The sequence below is a fragment of the Hippopotamus amphibius genome, chromosome 16 (assembly GCF_030028045.1).
Source record: "Hippopotamus amphibius kiboko isolate mHipAmp2 chromosome 16, mHipAmp2.hap2, whole genome shotgun sequence".
NCBI lineage: Eukaryota > Metazoa > Chordata > Mammalia > Artiodactyla > Hippopotamidae > Hippopotamus > Hippopotamus amphibius.
The window spans coordinates 61413342-61433096 of NC_080201.1; the positions used below are offsets into that span (position 1 = coordinate 61413342).

Here is a 19755-nt window from a genome sequence, read left to right on the forward strand (position 1 = left end):
CTTTTTGCAGAATCTTCAGGGTTTTTTAATTTTAATTTTTAATTTTTTGGCTGTGCTGTGTGGCTTGCGGATATCTTAGCTCCCCCAGTAGGGATCAAACCTGGGCCCCCAGCAGTGGAAGCTTGGAGTCCTAACTACTGGACTGCCAGGGAATTCTCCAGGGTTTTTTACATATTAGGTCATTTCATTTGTCAAAAGAGATGGTTTTCTTTCTTTCTTCTGTTGGGATTGTTTTCATGTCTTTTTATGCTACCTGCATGTTCTTGCTAGGAATTCCAGTAGTCGTGTTGTTTTTTTTTTTGTAAGAAATAGTGCAACTACCATATGACCCAGCAATCCCACTACTGGGCATATACCCAGAGAACACCATAATTCAAAAAGACACATGCACTCCAATGTTCATTGCAGCACTATTTACAATAGCCAGGACATGGAAGCAACCTAAATGTCCATCAGCAGATAAATGGATAAAGAAGATGTGGTACATATGTACAATGGAATATTACTCAGCTGTAAAAAGCAATGAAACTGGGACATTTGTAGAGACATGGATGGACCTAGAGACTGTCATACAGAGTGAAGTGAGTCAGAAAGAGAAAAACATATATCGTATATTAACACATATATGTGGAATATAGAAAAATGGTACAGAGCAACTGGTTTACAAGGCAGAAATAGAGACACAGATATAGAGAACAAACATATGGACACCAAGTGGGGAAAACTGGGAGGATTGGGGGGGAATTAATTGGGAAATTGGGATACCAAATTGTACACTCTAAATATATGCAGTTTATTATAAAAAAAAAAAATTGATGCAATCACTTTAAGTGGGAGGATTTTATGGTATGTGAATTTTATCTCAGTAAAGCTGTTAAACAGTAAAAAAAAAAAAAGAAAGAAAGAAAAAGAAATAGTGCAAGTGTCCTTATCTTGTTCTTGATCTTAGAGGAAAAGCTTTAAGTCATTCCCCATTGAATATGATGTTAGCTGTGGGCTTTTTTTTTTTTTTTCTTTCAGTAGGAGGGGCATGGATTTCATTTATTTTATTTGTTTTTTAAAGTTTACTTATTATTTATTGGCTACATTGGGTCTTCATTGCTGCACTCGGGCTTTCTCTAGTTGTGGTGAGCGGGGGTTACTCTCTGTTGCAGTGTGCAGGCTTTTCGTTACGATGGATTCTCTTGTTGCAGAGCATAGGCTCTAGGTGCTTGGGCTTCAGTAGTTGTGGCTCGCAGGCTCTAGAGCACAGGCTCAGTAGTTGTGGCACATGGGCTTACTTGCGCCATGGCATATGGGATCTTCCCTGACCAGGGATCAAACCTGTGTCCCCTGCATTGGCTGGCAAATTCTTAGCCACTGCGCCACCAGGGAAGCCCCCTAGCTATGGGCTTTTAATACATGTCCTTTATTATGTTGAGGTAATATATATTTTTTTCTATTTCTAGTTTACTGAGTATTTTTATCATGTTTTTAGCATTTCCCCCTGAGGGCATCTCTGGGAATTGGGAGGTTTCTGCCAGTTCAATGTCAATGCAATATACGAAGGAGGTGGGGAGTCAAAGGCCAGGAAATTGTTGTGAACTTTCCTACATTTTTCAGTTTAGTGCTTTCAGATTAGACAGTTGCTTGGGTACTGCCGCTTCTTTTCCTGGTTTGTAGAGTTTTCCTAAATTCTTTTTTGGTTATTGTTTTTAACTTGGCTTCCTCATGGCTACTGAGTGCCTGTGGTTTACTGTTCTGCTCTTCTGTTGACAACACTCCTCATGGTTTTGTTTTCCTTTGCAGAGTTTATGTTAAGAAATTTAATGATATAATTTCCAGTATTTAGAAAGGCCAGCTCAAAGAACATTGTCATGTTTAATAACAAGGAGTGTTAACATAAACATTTTATATACCAAAGTATGTTATGTAATTAATATTTTACTAACATTTTTTTCTTTCTTTACTTACTTAATTATTGTGATCGTATCCTGCAATTGCTCAAGGTTTGGCAAACACTTTCTGCTATCTTTGTTTCCTCGTACAAACTCTGCTCACCCAGAAATTTTGATCTCCCTACTTTACAGTACTGTTGATCTGATTACATTGTTCTGCATGTGTGTGTACAGAATAGACAGATCCTTCTCCTGCTGCTGGTCTTCTCCTGATTTTTCCTTCTCCTTTCTGCTAAGCATATTATTGCACAGCCTCTTGGACTGTTATATATGTTTTTACCAAATATATGCATGGAAATACAGCCTTTGGAATATTCAGTTTAATACCTTTAATACCTTTAATAGTGTAATAGGTTTAATTTCTTTCTACAGTTGTTTAAATTTCTTTTGTTTCTTTCCCATACTCATAGTATAATTCCCATAGTTAAAAAAACTGTGCTCTACTTAGACCCCTTCTCAGTCCTGACCTTTCCTTACATGGTACATTTTTTATTTTTCAATGTATATATTTTTAAATAAATTTATTTATTTATTTATTTATTTATTGGCTGAGTTGGGTCTTCAATGCTTCACGCGGGCTTTTTGTAGTTGCGGCGAGCGGGAGCTGCTCTTCGTTTTGGTGCACAGGCTGCTCATTGCCGTGGCTTCTCTTGTTGTGGAGCATGGGCTCTAGGCACGCGGGCTTCAGTAGTTGCAACACGTGGGCTAATAGTTGTGGCTCACGGGCTTAGTTGCTCCTCAGCATGTGGGATCTTCCTGGATCAGGGCTTGAAACTGTGGACCAGGGCTTGAACCTGTGTCCCCTGCTTTCACAGGCAGATTCTTAACCACTGCGCTACTAGGGAAGTCCCCTTAGATGGTACCTTGATGTGGATGGGAAGATTGTTATTTCCTAGCACATTTAAATTATTCTCCTGAACTTCCCAGTTTCCACAGGACTCCTTCAGCCATCCCTCCACCTTCCACATCATTCACGCTGTAAAACTAATGCCTCTTTATACATTGAACAACTTTCTTATGGCACAAGCTAAATCACTGTGTGCAGCTGTGATGACTCAGCAACCATTTCCAGGAAGGATGGCTGAATAACTTTAGTGGTTACACAGTTCACTTCTTGCATCTCCCTTGAAGTTTTCTTTCTAAAGTGCTGATATTTGTTGTTGTGTTTTGTAATCTGTACTGCTTAGGTGGGCAGTCATGTTTAAGAATATGTTGTCTCAGTCTGTCGGTCAAGGTTCACACCGTGGCTCTCACTGCTTTCCTGTACATAGACCTGTGATTCCACTTTCCTTACTTGAATAATTCTGATAATTTTCCTCAAGCTTTTCAAAAGAAATTAGTAACGTTTGATGGCTTGAAATAGTGTGGGTTTTTTTGGCCACACCGCGCTGCTTGGGGATTTTACTTTTTCGACCAGGAATGGAACCTGGGCCCATGGCAGTAAAAGTGCCAAGTTGTAACCACTGAACCGCCAGGGAATTCCCAGAAATAGTGCCTTTTTTTGCATTAATGAATCAAAAGTGGCTTCTGTATAAAAAGATATATTAATACGCTGGCATGTTTATTATGATATCCCTTTTTTTCCTCATATTCTATGCATTTCTTTTGCAATTTGTTGTATAAACCTAGTTAAATAAATTCACAGATTGCTCATTCTTCATTACATATATTTTGGAGTCAATGAACTGCATATTTTAGGGCGCTGCACAGGTAGGGAATTGTTCTATTTAATGGCTGTTAATATAAACTGGAGAACATTTCATTTATTAATGTTTAACTTAGATTTACAGAAGGTGGTCTTTCAGAATGTTTTACACTTCTTCACGGGTACATAGTTTTATGGGAGGTATTTAGAACAACATTTTGTTTTTAAAAAACTGTTCTATCGTATTGGCCATTTTCCGTGTGCTCTATTCATTTCCCAATTGAAAATTGCCACTCATTGAGATTATTCATTGACTAAATTAGTTTTGGATTATTTACTGTTACAATGCATTGTCCGGTTTTTTTAGCATTCATTTCTGTTTAACAAGTATGCACAATATATATATAGTATAATATTCTTTTCTCTTAAGTTATGAGGCACCAGTGTGTTTACTGCTAATTGGTATTTGCTTTGGTATCGTGGTTGAAAAATACACTTTGTTTGATAGCTAACAGAAGTTTTTCCAATGTGAGTGTTTTTATCACAGGTTGTTTGAAAATTGGGTGCCCTAAGTTTAAGTGGAACTGCCTCAGATCACTTTATCATCCTTTAGTAAAGAATCATTCCTTTTGTGTCTGTAAAGGTTTTAATATCATGGTTGGGAATTTTCATAACTCTGTTTTGTGTAAGTGCTAGTTTTAGTATAATATCCTGTATTTAACATGAAATATTTACTTATGAATTGTAATGAATAGGATACTTATGGTTCTTTATATCTTGTAGATATCTCTCATGTACATGTGATCAAGAAATTACTACTAAATTCAAACATTGATAGAGGAGGAGTATTCCAGACAGTGATGTTGGGAAGACATGAAAGGAATAAAATCAAACATTTCTGCCTCAGGGAAATCCAGGAAAATATATATGAGTTTGAGTCTCAGCCAAGAGATGAGGAAAGAAATTACAAAGGAAAGCCTATAACCCATAACGAAAATCTCACTGATATGAGAGATGGACTTGGTGGAAGCATCACAGGAATCAAGCCTGTTGAAAACAGACTTGCATTAGGCTTTTGGGATGAACAGCATATGTTTAAAAATGAAGAGGAAATTGATGAATTTAATCAAGCTGACAAGAGTAGCAACAGTAGTACCTCATTTTCATCGCTTCAAGGAATTTCTCCTACTGTCCAAACCAGCATTTCTAATCCAATTGGGAGTGATTTTATGTATCCTTCAGTACTGACACAAGACCAGAGCCCGCACACAGAAAGCCCTTACAAATGTAATCAGCGTGGTAAAACCTTTCATCAGGGCTTAAACCTCACTCAGCATCAGTTGAGCCATACAGAAAAGAAAATTTTTAATTGTGATGTATATTACAAAGGCTTTAGTCAAAATTCAGACCTTGCAATTCATCGAACAGTTCATAGTGGAGAGAAACCTTACAAATATAATGACTGTGGCAAAACCCTTAATCATGGCTCACACCTCAGCGCACATCAGATAGTCCATACAAAGGAGAACTTGTATAAATGCAATGTATGTGAAAAAGTGTTTACTCAAAGTTCATACCTTGCAGTTCATCAGAGAATTCATACTGGAGAGAAACCATACAAATGTAATGAATGTGGCAAGGTCTTTAGTCAAAATTCTTATCTTGCAAAACATCGCAGAATTCATACTGGAGAGAAACCTTACAAATGTAATGAGTGTGGCAAGGCTTTTAGTCAAAAAGGAAACCTTGCAAGTCATCAGAGAATTCATACTGGAGAGAAACCTTACAAATGTAACGAGTGTGGTAAGGTGTTTAGCATTAGATCAACCCTTGTCAGTCATCAGATAATTCATACTGGGGAGAAACACTACAAATGTACCGAGTGTGGCAAAACCTTTTATTTTGGCTCACACCTCATACAGCATCAAATCATCCATTCAGGAGATAAACCATATCAATGTGATGTATGTGGGAAAGTCTTTGGTCAAAATTCATATCTTGCGGTTCATCGGAGAATTCATACTGGAGAGAAACCTTACCAATGTAAAGACTGTGGCAAAATCTTTAATCACAGCTCAAACCTCAGGAGACATCAAATAATCCATACAGGACAGAAATTATGTAAATGTGATATATGTGGCAGGGTCTTTAGTTATAATTCGTACCTTGCGATTCACCGGAGAGTTCATACCGGAGAGAAACCTTATAAATGTAGTGAGTGTGGCAAGGTCTTCAATCGGAATTCAAATCTTGTAATTCATCAGAGAATTCATACTGGAGAGAAACCTTACAAATGTAATGAGTGTGGCAGCTGCTTTAGTCGAAAGGCATACCTTGCAAAGCATCAGAGTGTTCATAAGAAAGCAAAACCTTACAAAAATAAAGACTGTTGAAAAACCTTTACTTAGCTCTCAACTCTCACTACATATCAGGCAATAAATACAAAGGGGGAATCATATTAACATGATATATGTGGGAAAGTCTTCATTCAAAACTGACACTTTAAATTCATGGGAGATTCATAGTGGAGAGAAACTATGCACGTCATGTGTGTGGCAAAGCCTCACCATCACATAATCTATACTGGACAGAAGCTCTAGAAATGTATTGAATGTCTTAAAGTCTTCACTGAAAATTCATAGCTTAAGGTGCATGGGAGTTTCATATTGGAGAGAAACAGACAAATATGGTGTGTGACAAACCCATCAGGTACTTTGAAGCCTACCTTAATGTCAGATAATCCACCCTATAACGAGTTTTAAGCAAGGGTTTTAGCAGGTGTCCACGTCTTAGGTTTCATTGAAAATATCATCCTGGAGAGAAATCAGGTAAGTGTGTTTAATTAGTATGACCAGTCCTTTAGACCAGAAATTCATTCACCAAAGAATTCATTCTGAAGATTGTTACCTCACAAGTGCCATAAATGGGCAAAACATTTACTCGGGTTTCATATCCTGCCAATCATCCATTAATCTGTACTGGACAGAACATTACAGATGTACTGAATGTGGCAAAGTTTCAACTTAGTGCTCACGCATCACTAGATATTGGATTATTTATCCTGGAGAGAAACCACACAAATATAATGTGTGTGGCAAAGATTTTATCCAAAGATCACAAGATGGGAAGGTACTGGAATGATCCCTTACTAATGCAATGAGTGTGGCAAAATCTTTCCCTTGAGTTCAAGTATTAGGCAACAGTGGAGAGTTCATTGAAGAGGAACCCTGCAAGTGTATGAGCACAGGCTTTATTCTGGCTGCACAATTCATCAGATTTCTCAGTATCTATCTTTGAGAGATACCACACAAACTAATATGTGTACTAAGGCTTGTACCTGAAGATTAACTCTCTGCAACAGAGGATTTAGTTTGGAGAGCAAAGTTTCAAATGTAGTGAATGTTATAAAAGTTTTCATCAAGTTCACTAGTAATTACTGGTATAATGATATAATTCATACAGGTCAGAAACTATAGAGATATACTGAATGTGGAAAGAATTTGATGAAATGATGTGTCCTGAGGTTTCACCGCAGAACTCATCATGTTGGGGATAATCCTTACAAATGTAATGAATTGGGTAAATTTTTTTTGCACAATTCTTAGAACAGATGACGTATCAGCAAATCTATATTAGGAATAAATACGTCTTATTTGCCCAAAGTTAATGTGAGATACTATATGCTGCAGAATCATTGCTGACAATATGTTGAAACATATGACATGATGTGTATAGTACCGGAAGAAGGATATACGTGGAAATATGCCAGTATCTTCTCTGTATAAATATTTAATTATTGGTGTTATTTTGAAAAGCCTAACTTACTATTTATACCTTTCAGCCTCAAGTTTGAAGTCTTTTGATCTTATGGCTTCATTAGAGGCCTTCCATCATAGTCTGTGGAAAGGAATCTATAAAATCAGGGGTCCAATTTGATTAGGTGCGAGTCAGTCACATTTGTCTTTAGTTCTCCCAAGACTAATGTCAGATTGTTATGCACTTCAGAATAATTACAGGTCATAGTATGTTAAAAATTATGAAATGATACATATATGACAGGAAAAACAACATATGTGTAAATGGCCAATTATCTTCACTGTGTAAATATTCTGTTAATTGAGTTTTATTGAAAAGGCCACATTACTATTTATGGCTTTCAACCTGAAGTTTGAAAGTCTCTTGATCTTATGCTTTCATTACAGGCTTTTGATGATGGTCTCTGGGAAGGAATCAATAACATAAAGGGGCTGACTTCATTAGGTGTGGTTCATTCACATCCATGTTCCCTGGAAAAACAAGTACCTTGAATAACCACATCCAATAGTTGTGAAATTAGCAACAGGGAGGAGCAGAGAATAATATAAAGCTGCCTTGAATCATCATGCTGGTTATGTCTGGGGTCCGTGGATAGGTCACTGTGGGTTATAGGACAGAATTCTCTATCAGGTGACCATGAACTGAGCAATGAGGACATTAAGGGAGTGGACTTTTCATGCGAGGAGAATGACAGGTTACTAGGGACTGATTTTGTGGTAGGAACAATACACAGGAAAAGTTGATCACTTTCTCCATTGCATCTGTGTTTAATGAGAAATTAGTCTTATTCTTAGGAATTGAAGGGAGAACAGTTAACTTAAGAAGAAAATTTAATTACTGATGGTGAGGCTTGGTGAAGGATGAGCTTACTGTTTGACCGTCCAGTTTGTCTCAAAGGAAGGAGCCCTTAGGCTTTGTTATCAGTTTGTCCAGATAGGCTGAATAGGAACAGGTTTTTCTGGGGATTGAAAGGTGTCAGTAGTCAAACATCAATATGTGGCGTCAGGGGAATTCCGTGGCGGTCCATTGGTTAGAACTCCGGGCTCTCACTGCCGTGGGCCTAGGTTCAATCCCTGGTCGGGAAACTTAAGATCCCACAGGCTGCGTGGTGCAGCCAAAAAAAAAAAAAAAAAAAAAAAAACACAGAGAGAAAAGAAGACAGTGGAGTCAAACTCTTTAATAAAACACTTAAGGCAGAGCCCCCTCGCCTGCCCACATATATCCCTCACAAGTGTCCTATAGCAATGTCTCCTATATTAATAAGTCTGCTTCTTGCCAATCAATCCTTCTGTGCTGAGACACAAAGAACCTGAGCCTAAGTCCAGACACCAGATAGTGAAACCCCCACCAGGTGGGTGAAATTAATGATATGCTGCCCACAAGCATGTAGACCCCACACTGGTTGCAACCCGAAGCTTCATGATGCTGACTCCTGCTTACCTCACCACCAACTAGTCAGAAAGAACGTCCATGAGCTGATCACGCCCTCTTTGAACCATTACTGTCAAACTCCTCACTACCCCCTCCAGGTTGGGACACAGTTTCGAGGGCATTAGCCTGCTGTGGCCCCTTTGCCTGGCAAAGCAATAAAGCTGTTCTTTTCTACTTCACCCAAAAAGAAACAAAGAAACATTGAATGCTTACTCCTGAAATTCCAGAGTTCTTGACTTGGCAAGCCACACTTTTCTTCATAATAATAATTTATTACCTTCCTTATCCTGTAGCACACATACATTCCATTGTTCAATACGGTTCTTGAAAATGATTGTACAGTACTATTTAGATAACTTGCCAGAGGTATTTTTACCCTAGTTTAATAAAATTAATGTTTGGAAATCTTTATTAGATGATATAACTAAGTAATATACTCAAAGAGCAGTTTTCTAAATTCTGTTACAATTTGAGTTTCAAATTATGCAAGTACACAATGTGTTACATTGTTGGCTTTTCTATTGTAATAAAAAATATTTTGAATTGTTTCCTTAGCAGTAACTTTTTCTGTCACATGTATTTCTCCTATTTTATAGCAAGGGGTATGTAAATTAGTTGTTTAGGGACTTTCGTGACATGATAATGCCCATAGGCAATGACAGTTGCAAAGTAGGTGGAATATAAATATGAAGACAAACAGTTTGGGCTTTAGTTCAGTGAAAGAACTTGAATGGCAAAATGGTGACATGAAATCTTTCTTGTGGAAATTGGCTATGGTCAGGTGCTTGAAAATCAAGTGTGTGGAGTTTAACAAACATGCAGTGAAGTGAAAGAAATTATAAGGATAAATTAAAGGATAGGCCTCAAAATTCCAATTATAGTTTGTGACCAGAGACTCTCCATTCTCAAGTGTCTGGAAGCCGTGCTGCTCTTTCCCAGTGATGTATTTACTTTCAGAACCAGAAGATCTTGCAGAGGAAATAACATTTGTGTTACTTTTAGTTTGTCAACTGACATCCAGTATCCTCCTCATAGAATTTGTTCCCAACCAAAATAATGTATTTTCTTTGATAAGTCATCTCGATTATGATTATGATTATTGGCTGCACCCCGTGGCTTGCGGGATCTTAGTTCCACCACCAAGGATTAAACGAGTCCTAACCACTGGACTGCTAGGGAATTCCCCGATTTAGATTGTCTTTAATATGAATTATTTCTGTCTATGATTCATTTCTGTTACTAATATTTTATGATGAATTTTTGAATCTTCATGTGAGATTTAATTGGTCATTTTGTTTACTGTCTCTTTTTTTTTTCCATATTAACTTTGTCTAGTTTTTTATCCTAGTAATACAGGCCTTATAAATTGAGTTGACAAGTACTCCCTCCTTTTCTTTTCTTAAAAAGAGATAGTATAACCTGTTGTACAGCACAGGGAACTCTATTCAGTACTCTCAAATGGCCTATATGGGAAAAGAATCTAAAAAAGCAATGAAAAAAAGAGTGTATATGTGTATATGTATAACTGATTCACTTTGCTGTACACCTGAAACACAACCTTGTTAATCAATATACTCCAATAAAGTTTTTTTTTAAAGAAAGATATCGTATAGAATTACTGGTAATTTTTCATTATAAATTTGATAGAATTGTTGAATGCCGTTGTTGTGACTTTGTTAAATTACCTTTCGTAAAGTCGAGCCACTGAGTGTTGAATGTTAGGCATCTCCACAAAAGACTGCACGGATTCTGGAGGAGCTACAAGGTACAGCTGGAGGGAACATGTAAAAAGTCCAGGCAGGGTGCAGGCAGAGAACATGGGGCATGACCTGGGGGATATACCTTCTTTAGGGTCCATGGATGGGCTCTTTGAATTGGATTGGTGAATTAAAAAAGAATAGGAAAAAAAAAAGAATAGAAATTACTAAGCTTCAGTGGGGGAAGGGGAGACACATCTAAAGAAGAACAAGGGAAAGGCCAGGGGTGATAGGCATGTATGGTTATCATGAGGGCAGTTCAGGGAGTCCTATCCTGTGACTCTATGGGCTGTTACGTAGGATGTGCTGTCAAGGGAAAGATTGGTGTGTCAGTTGACCCCAGCAGGCCACTAGGCTACACCCAGGAGATACTGAAACAGCCAAATTATGGAGTAGTTTAACTAGGATCTCACAGTCACCATCTCTGCAGAGTTCTTTGTTGGGTAGTGGAGATTTTGAAATTACAATTTTACTTTGTAATTCAACGTAGTTATAATCTTTCACATTGGTGATTTGTCGTAGGTTATTCATTTAGTGGAATTAGTCTATTTCGTCTTAGTTTTTAAGTGTGATTGTGTAGTTTTTGTAAGATTTCCTTTCTATCCTTTTCATGTCTACATGCTCTGTAGTGATATTCCCTGTTTTATCTAATATCAGTAGTTTTAGTGTGAACAAAGAAGGGAAAAATCATTTCTGATAAAAAGCTGCAGTTATCATATGTAGTATGATATTATTTACAATCATTTATCACTCTTCTGTGAGATCATACTTTTGATATCAAGCCTTTTGATATCAAGCTTGGCCACTTGACTTAGGCAACCCTTCCTTTCACTTGAGAGGATTGCACTTCCTTGCCCTTTTTCGCATGCTTGACTTTTTGAGTTCCTGGGACAGTTTGGTGGGAGTAGAAAGGCATGTTTCAAGTTTAAATGGAAGCTTTCAAAGCTTGTGTTTGTTTTGTATAACCCTGTCTTCTCTACTGCAAGAATGGTCTTGGATAGACTGAAATTTTATGCTGAATGACAGAATCAAAATACAGAAACAAGCAAGAGGTGAATAATGATAGACATGATGTGAGGAAGAAATGAATATATGTTGTAAAACATTGAAAATTCAGGGATTCTTGTTACTTAGCAAAACATGTAAAAAGGTGACTGGTACATTTTCAATAACCTTTTCTTTTTTCATGCCCACCTTAACCTCCCAAAGTCAAGGTTATAGGTCATTGTCTCCACTAATTGTTCCACCTTTGAAATCTTGATTTCAAGAATTCCCTTCCTAGATTATTATCCTCATTTCTTCTCTCATATATTGCCTTTTTCCATTTAATTTTGATTCAACTACAAATATGTTACTTTCTTTTTCTAACTGCATTCGGGTGACTATGGGTTTTCAGTTTTAACACTTCCAACTGGTTTATCATCAAACATTTGTAAAATAACCTTACTGAAATTGCCCAGTTACATGGTGCTGCCTTCACCTGAGGAAGAAAGCCTCAGAACTACATGAGCTCAGTTCATACTTAAGTCCTGCTACAAATAGGAAGTTCACACTGAGGGCCAAAAAGCCAAGCAAATAAAAAAGTGAAAGACCCTTAGTCTTTTAGTGTATTGCTAAACTGCTCTTTCTTTCTGATGGGCTCTTATCAACTCCACATTTAATTTAATAATAAACTATAACAATATTTTTTAAAATTTTTATTTATTTATTTATTGGCTGCGTTGGGTCTTCAATACAGCAGACAGGCTTTCTCTTGTTGTGGCAAGCGGGGGCTACTCTTCATTGTGGTGTGCAGGCTCCTCATTGCAGTGGCTTCTCTTGTTGCAGAGCACAGGCTCTCAGCACATAGGCTTCAGTAGTGGTAGCACACAGGCTCAATAGTTGTGGCTCACGGGCTCTAGAGCGCAGGCTCAATAGTTGTGGCGCATGGGCTTAGTTGCTCCAGAGCATGTGGAATTTTCCTGAAGCAGGGATCGATCCTGTGTCCCCTGCATTGGCAGGCAGATTCATAACCACTGCACCACCTAGGAAGTCCTATAATGTAACAATATACCTGTTATATCTGAGGGATGTTCAGAATTGGAGAAGCTGCTTTAAGCATTTCCTATAGAATAATAGAGACTGAAATAGGATTTCCTTGAAACTACACAATATATTCAATTGAGGGTAGACACTCAAAATGTTATTTTAATTTCTATTTTATTATTTATTTAATCATTCATTAAAAGAAAAAAATTTGGCCCCACAGTGCAACTTGTGGGATCCCAGTTCCCCAACTAGGGACCAAACCCATACCTCCTGCAGTGGAAGCGCAGTCTTAACTACTGGACCGCCAGGGAAGTCCCACGTTTTCTTTTTTTAATAAGATACCTGGGACTTCCCTGGTGGTCCAGTGACTAAGACCCCAAGCTCCCAATGCAGGGGGTCTGATCCTTCGTCAGGGAACTAGATTCCACAATAGATCCAGCCTGCTGCAACTAAGACCCGACACAGCCAAATAAATCGATAAACATTAGAAAAAAATAAGACACCGGTCATACGATTTTAGGTGTCTTTTTTACAACAACAAAAAAGTGCTATACATCATATTTATACTTTGCTCGTTGTGTATGATAAGAGACCATTCCAGTCTACTGACTCCTCACTCTTACTAGCTTCTCACGCATAGCCTTGTATTCCCCTAATTTCTCAGTCTCCTTACCTAAAAGCAAGGCCATAAAACCAGTTTTGCCAAATGCAGAGATACTAAAGGGTTTCAAGCAGGAAAATGTCGCAAAAGACGGCGTCTACGTGGACGGGGAAGGCAGAAAAGCCAAGGGCTTCCGTACTTGCCTCAGAAAAATTTAAAACCAAAGGGAAACGGTCCTAGATTTGTAACAGTGATGTCTGGATTTACATGGGGAGGAGAAGCGGGAGTGGGAATTAAAAGACTGCAGTGACTCCAAACCCCTGAGGACTGAGAAAAAAATGACCGCGAAGGACAAATATAACCTAGAAAACAGAAACTGCAGTGTGACCTCCGTTCCAAGCATTCTGTTTCCGGGTCTGTAGAGAACTGCGCATGCGCATGGGGAAGAAGCTGGGCGGCCGGAGCAGGGGACTGGGTGGAGCGCTAGGGCCGCGGGGTTGGGGTTGGGGGTGGGCAATGAGGGGAACCCAGGTAGGAGCGGGGACCAAGGGAGGGCGGGGAAGGGGGCGGGCCCAGAAGATACCTGTACTTGATGGGCTTTTTTTAGGTTGCAGTCTGTAACAATTTTAAGCTAAAGTTTACATTTGTGGGGGTCCGTTATGTCAGAAACTATGATGTTTCGTCTAAACAAGCTGAAAACGGTTTAACTAAAAGCTATTTTTGCCAGCAGGTTGCTCTCATGTCCTGCTAATAAGGCCAAAGATATTCAGGTTTCTGGAAATTCGGTTCTTCCAGACTGGTTGACATGCAGCAGTGGTTGGGATCTAGGAGCATCTTGTGCAATTAGAATTAATATAAGAACTGAACTTGTGTCTGTATCACACGCTAGACTGAGAAATGTAAAACCCTCCCTGGGTGGAATGGACTATTTCATACTGACACCACTCCTCCCTTCCTTCCCTCTCTCTCTTGGCTGTGTTTGGTGTTCTTGCTGTGCTCGGGCTTTTCTCTAGTTTTGGTGAGCAGGGCTACTCTTCCTTTTGCTGTGGTACGCAGCCTTCTCATAGCGTTGCCTTCTCTTCTTGCACAGCGCTGGCTCTAGTCGCATGGGCTTCAGTAGTTGCGGCACGTGGGTTCAGCAGTTGTGGGTCCTGGGCTCTAGGGCGCAGGCTCAGTAGTTGTGGCACATGGGCTTAGTTGCTCTGTGGTATGTGAGATCTTCCTGGACCACGGATCAAATCCGTGCCCCCTGCATTGGCAGGCGGATTCTAAACCACTGCGCCACCTGGGAAGACCCAGCTTCTCTGGTTCTATTCCCCTTTCATACCAGAGGCCAAATTCAACAATCTGCTCTGTTCCAGAGACTCAGGAACAAGACGTAGGGTCTGAGACTGGAGGACTAAGGCAAGTGATAATTTAGGTTACTAACCATTGCTTTAAAAGGAGCAATACGTTTTTTTAAATTGTTATAAATTGTATCATTTTCTTTTTGCTAACGTGTTTTAAATATTTGCCATTTTAAAACCAACTCTTTACGCAGTGGGTTGTATAAAGAACTCTTTATACAATCGCATAGGTCATTATATAAGTTTAAGGTGTACAGCAAAATAATTTGACTTCCCTATATAGTGAAACACTTACCACTATATGTTTAATTACCATCCATCATTTTATGTAGATAAAATAAAAGGAGAGAGGGAAATAAGAGAAAATTTTTCTTTCTTTTGATGAGAATTGTCTTATTTTATAAAATGCTTAACATACTCCCCACTTATACTGCATTACCTTCAAATATCTTTGAGAAAAACGTTTCCATCATAAAACACTTAAGTCAATATTAACTAAATATGATGCAACTTCAAATTCACTATATGTTCATTATGAGAGTAATTAGAAATTTACCTTTTATTTTTAAACTGTAATGTAGTTTAGTTTTTTGTGTTCTATTGCTGAAAGTTCTGTCAAGTGTGGATAACAGAGCCTGTAAAAGATATAATATTCAGAAGACATTGGGATTTATTTTCATCTAAACAATGATTAACTTTGCTGTATTTCTAAGGGCATTTAGTGGGAAGGTATATTCTCCTTATTATGAACCCTAAAGGTTATCAACTATGCAATAACTTCATTTCTACCCTCAATATTTTTATGGCAGTATCTGTCATTAAACATTTACTACAAAGTATGCTTTTCCACATCCCTACAGGTGGAAGATTTCATCCATAGAGAAACGGCAATCAATTGAAATATGATGTTTACATAGGGATATTAGCATATTAAAAATATTTTCAGTCAAAATGAGCAGAATGTCCTGCTGTAGCACATGTATGAAATATCACATTTTTGGGACTTCCTACGTGGTGCAGTGGTTAAGAATCTGGCTGCCAATGCAGGGGACACAGGTTCAATCCCTGCTCCAGGAAGGTCCCACATGCTATGGAGCAACTAAGCCTGGGCACCACAACTAAAAAAAGAAAAAGAAGAAACATCACATTTTTAAAAGACTCAGTGACTAGAATAAATTTTGGGATGTTTATTAGATAGGTTACTTTGTATTATGCAACATTTCAAGCTAGCCATGTTGGCAAAAAAGATGTTTTGGTGTGGAATTCCATGATTCCAAGGAAGGAAATGAGTCACTGGTGGAACGTTTCATTAAACACAAAACAATAGAGGAGAAGCTGATTATAAGGCAAAGTCATGAATCCAATTTTTAATGGGGAGTTTTGTTCCTACTATAATTATCAAGGCAGCCAAATGAACATATTCATAAGAAAAAAAGAAAATTTCCTAAATCACAGGAATATTTTGACACAGGTCTCCCTGTGATATCATTATGAAACTGATACAAATTATTGATTCAAAAATGTGAAAAACACAAGGATATAGTATGATGTGTCCTCAAAAATTGAAGAATACACATTTTGTGGGACTTCCCTGGCAGTCCAGTGGTTAAGACTCTGAACTTCCAACGTGTGGGGGCCCGGATTCAATCCCTGGTTGGGGAACTAGATCCCGCAGGCATGCCACAACTAAGATCCTGTGTGCCACAACTAAGTCCCAGCACAGCCAAAATAAATAAATAAATATATATTTTTAAAAAGCAAATAGGGGGACTTCCTAGGTGGCGCAGTGGTTAAGAATCTGCCTGCCAATGCAGGGGACACAGCTGCGATCCCTGCTCCAAGAAGATCCCACATGCCACAGAGCAATTAAGCCCGTGGGCCACAACTACTGAGCTCACGTGCCACAACTACTGAATCCTGTGTGCTTAGAGCCCGTGCTCCACAAGAGAAGGCATCGCAATGAGGAGCCCACTCACTACAATAAAGGGTAGCCCCCCACTCGCCCCAACTAGAGAAAGCCCAGGTGCAGCAAAGAAGACCCAACGCAGCCAATAAATAAATAAATTTATATATATTAAAAAAAGCGAATAGGACAGTGAATACAGCAATAGCCCTTTTCCTTGTATTCTCCAAGTATCAAGGCAATGAATTGTTCAGGCATAGAAGTCATTCCCAAAACTTACACCCATGAAGGTGTAACCTCGAAGTCCCACACATAAGTGCTAGTATCTGTGGATTCATTCAATTGTATAGAAGCATTAGCTTTATTGAACTTAGACTCAGATATTGTGTTCTTACACACAGAGAGATTACCTGTATATAGAGCTACCTCGTGAAGTTTTCAGATGACCTGACTTGCATTGGCAGTTTGACAAACCTTTTCATGAAAATATTCCAAAGGTTTTGTTTTCCTATCCCAAGGCTGTATCAAATTGAAGCAAGGAGGAGTTCTGATAGGCTTAGCACCCTAACTCCATAAAATGGGCCAGTGGAACACTTTGGACAGAAAAGAGCATCTGGAACCCAAGTGACATATAGGGTGAACCAAAGGGTCATTCCTCCTTGGATGGAGTGAGATTTCTGGTGGCAAATCTAGCTATCAGACATGCTTCCTGTTATACAAGTGATTGGGGAATATGGACGAGGGCATTGACCTTGCATGGAAGGGAAGGACAAAACAAGCTAAGAGATGGTATTGAAAGAAGGTCATACAAGCTTGCTCTGGATAGCTTGGGAAAGGCATCAGCCTCAGACATCATCTGCTTCAGATTCTAATGAGCTTTATCTGCAGATCGAGAGATGCTGTGGTTCCAGTTGGGGCTGAGTGTCTTCTTTAGGTGCACCATGTGGATCCAGAAGTGTACTCCCTGGAGTCTGGCATCACAAAGTTTAGTCGGCAATCCTGATAGGGTCCCTTCCAGTGAACCTGCAGAGAGGACATTTGGAAGTGTCTTTTTGAGTATACATCTTCAGGCTGTAGAGTGTGATGTTTTCTTCTCCTGGGAATATACCAAGAAAAGCCTGCTCTACAGAGCACTTTTATTTTTAGGACTTTAAAATACTGATTTAGGGACTTCCTAGGTGGCACAGTGATTAAGAGTCTGCCTGCCAATGCAGGGGACATGGGTTTGATCCCTGCTCCAGGAAGATCCCACATGCTGTGGAGCAACTAAGCCCGTGTGCCACAACTATTGAGCCTGTGTGCTGCAACTACTGAAGCCCGTGTGCCTAGAGCCTATGCTCCACAACAAGAGAAGTCATCGCAATGAGTAGCCCGTGCACCACAGTTGTAGCCCCTGCTTGCCAGAACTAGAGAAAGACTGTGGGCACCATTAAAGACCCAATGCAGCCAGTAAATAAATAAATAAATACAATGCTGACTTAACTTTTACTTTATCAGTTGTGGATCAAATGAAGCAGGAGGTAGGTACACTGGGCATCATATTACAAGGAGAACACACCCCCACTGAACCCACTTCAGTGTTATGATGTTAAAGTTAAAAGAACTGTATTTCTGAGTGTCTGTCAGAGTCCTTCATTGAATTTCTCTGAAGAGGAAACACAATCTCAAAGGCATCAGAGTAAAGCAACAACAGTCTATAAATGACAAAAAGTCTTTAAAATGTTTATTATTGTTATTATTTTTAATTTTTATTGGAGTATACTTGATTTACAATATTGTGTTAATTTCAGGTATACAGCAAAGTGAATCAGTTATATATATACATATATTCACTCTTTTTTTTTTTATTCTTTTCTCATATAGCCCACTCCAGAGTATTGAGTAGAGTTCACTGTACTATACAGCACAGATATTAGTTATCTGTTTTGTATGTAGTAGTGTGTATACATGAATCCCAACTTGTTCCTCCCTCCTGAAAATGTTTATTATTAAAGGCCTAAGGAGAGATCATTCTAATGGGATTAACAAACAGATTTGCTTATTTCTATGACATAAATTGTTAAATTAGGACTGATAATATTATATCAGGGCATCTTAGAATTTCAGGAATTTCATACAATTTTGGAACAATTCTATTAATATATACCTATACAAATATAACTTTAAAAGAGATAGTTTTTTTTTTTTTTTTTTAGTTTGACAAACCTCCCCTGAAATGTAACATGTTAAAAGCCTGATTAGTTCAACATTTTACCAGGTAAAGAACAAGTCCTTTAAGATATTCCAGGGGACCTCTACAAGAGCCCGAAGTTATTTCAGTGTCAAAAGTCTTCATTCAGATCCTGATTTTTGGGAAGTTTTTCAAAACTATCAAAAGGTTTTGGACATTTGATCCAAGAGGACCAAACGCCATTATAAAATGTTGCTTAATTATCTATTTGAACAAAGTAACCATGAAAGATTTCAAAGAAAAATAGAAAATAATTATAGAGTTTTACGTGAAACTTTGCCCTTTTATAATGAGAAGATTTAGGTTTATTTAGTAATCCTAGACCTGTTTAAGACAACATTAAGTATAGGAAATACTTTGAGTAAAACCAAATCTTTGTAGGGACTCCCCTCGTGGTCCACTGGTTACTGCAGGGGCCATGGGTTCAACCCCTGGTCACACAACTAAGATCCCACATGCCAGGCAGCGTGGCCAAAAAATAAAAATAAGACAAAAACCACCAAATCTTTGTTTTCTAAGCAGTTTTCATGAAGATAAAGGCAAAAATTTTCAAAATATCATGTCAGGAGCAGACCAAGAGTCAATGAAAAAAAATTTTTTAACAACAAACATTTTTCTTTTCACAGAAAAACCAAAATTTCAATTTTGCACTAGCGTATTTTTGACATTTAGCTTAATTATCTTTAGAACATTTGCAAAGGAAGCCAAAAGTGGATAAACCTAGTTTTATTAATTTTTCAGTATTTTATCTTATTTGGAAATGATTTAGATATGTAAGGACCACCCATCATTTAATTTAACTTAGGAAAAGTTGAAGGTTTCATGTTGCCAAAGATATTTGGGAAAGCAATTTAAAAGGCTTACCTAGAAACTTTTACCTCATACATATATGTTCAATTCACTTGTTTCCAAGTAATGTTTAGATTATTCATAAAAAATTTTATCATATCAAGTTATGTCTCTTGCTGACAATTTTCTGACACAGATAACATAAACTTATCACACCTATAAACCCAGGTGCTTATGTAAAATCTCAGAAATGAAAAATAATCTGGCCAGAA

At 38.2% G+C, this 19755-nt stretch overlaps 1 pseudogene; it reads left to right on the top strand.

Annotated features, from left to right (window-relative positions):
- LOC130838161 (zinc finger protein 160-like) overlaps nucleotides 1-10374 on the top strand; it is a 50798-nt pseudogene extending 40424 nt beyond the window's left edge.
- Nucleotides 10375-19755: the final 9381 nt, after the last annotated feature.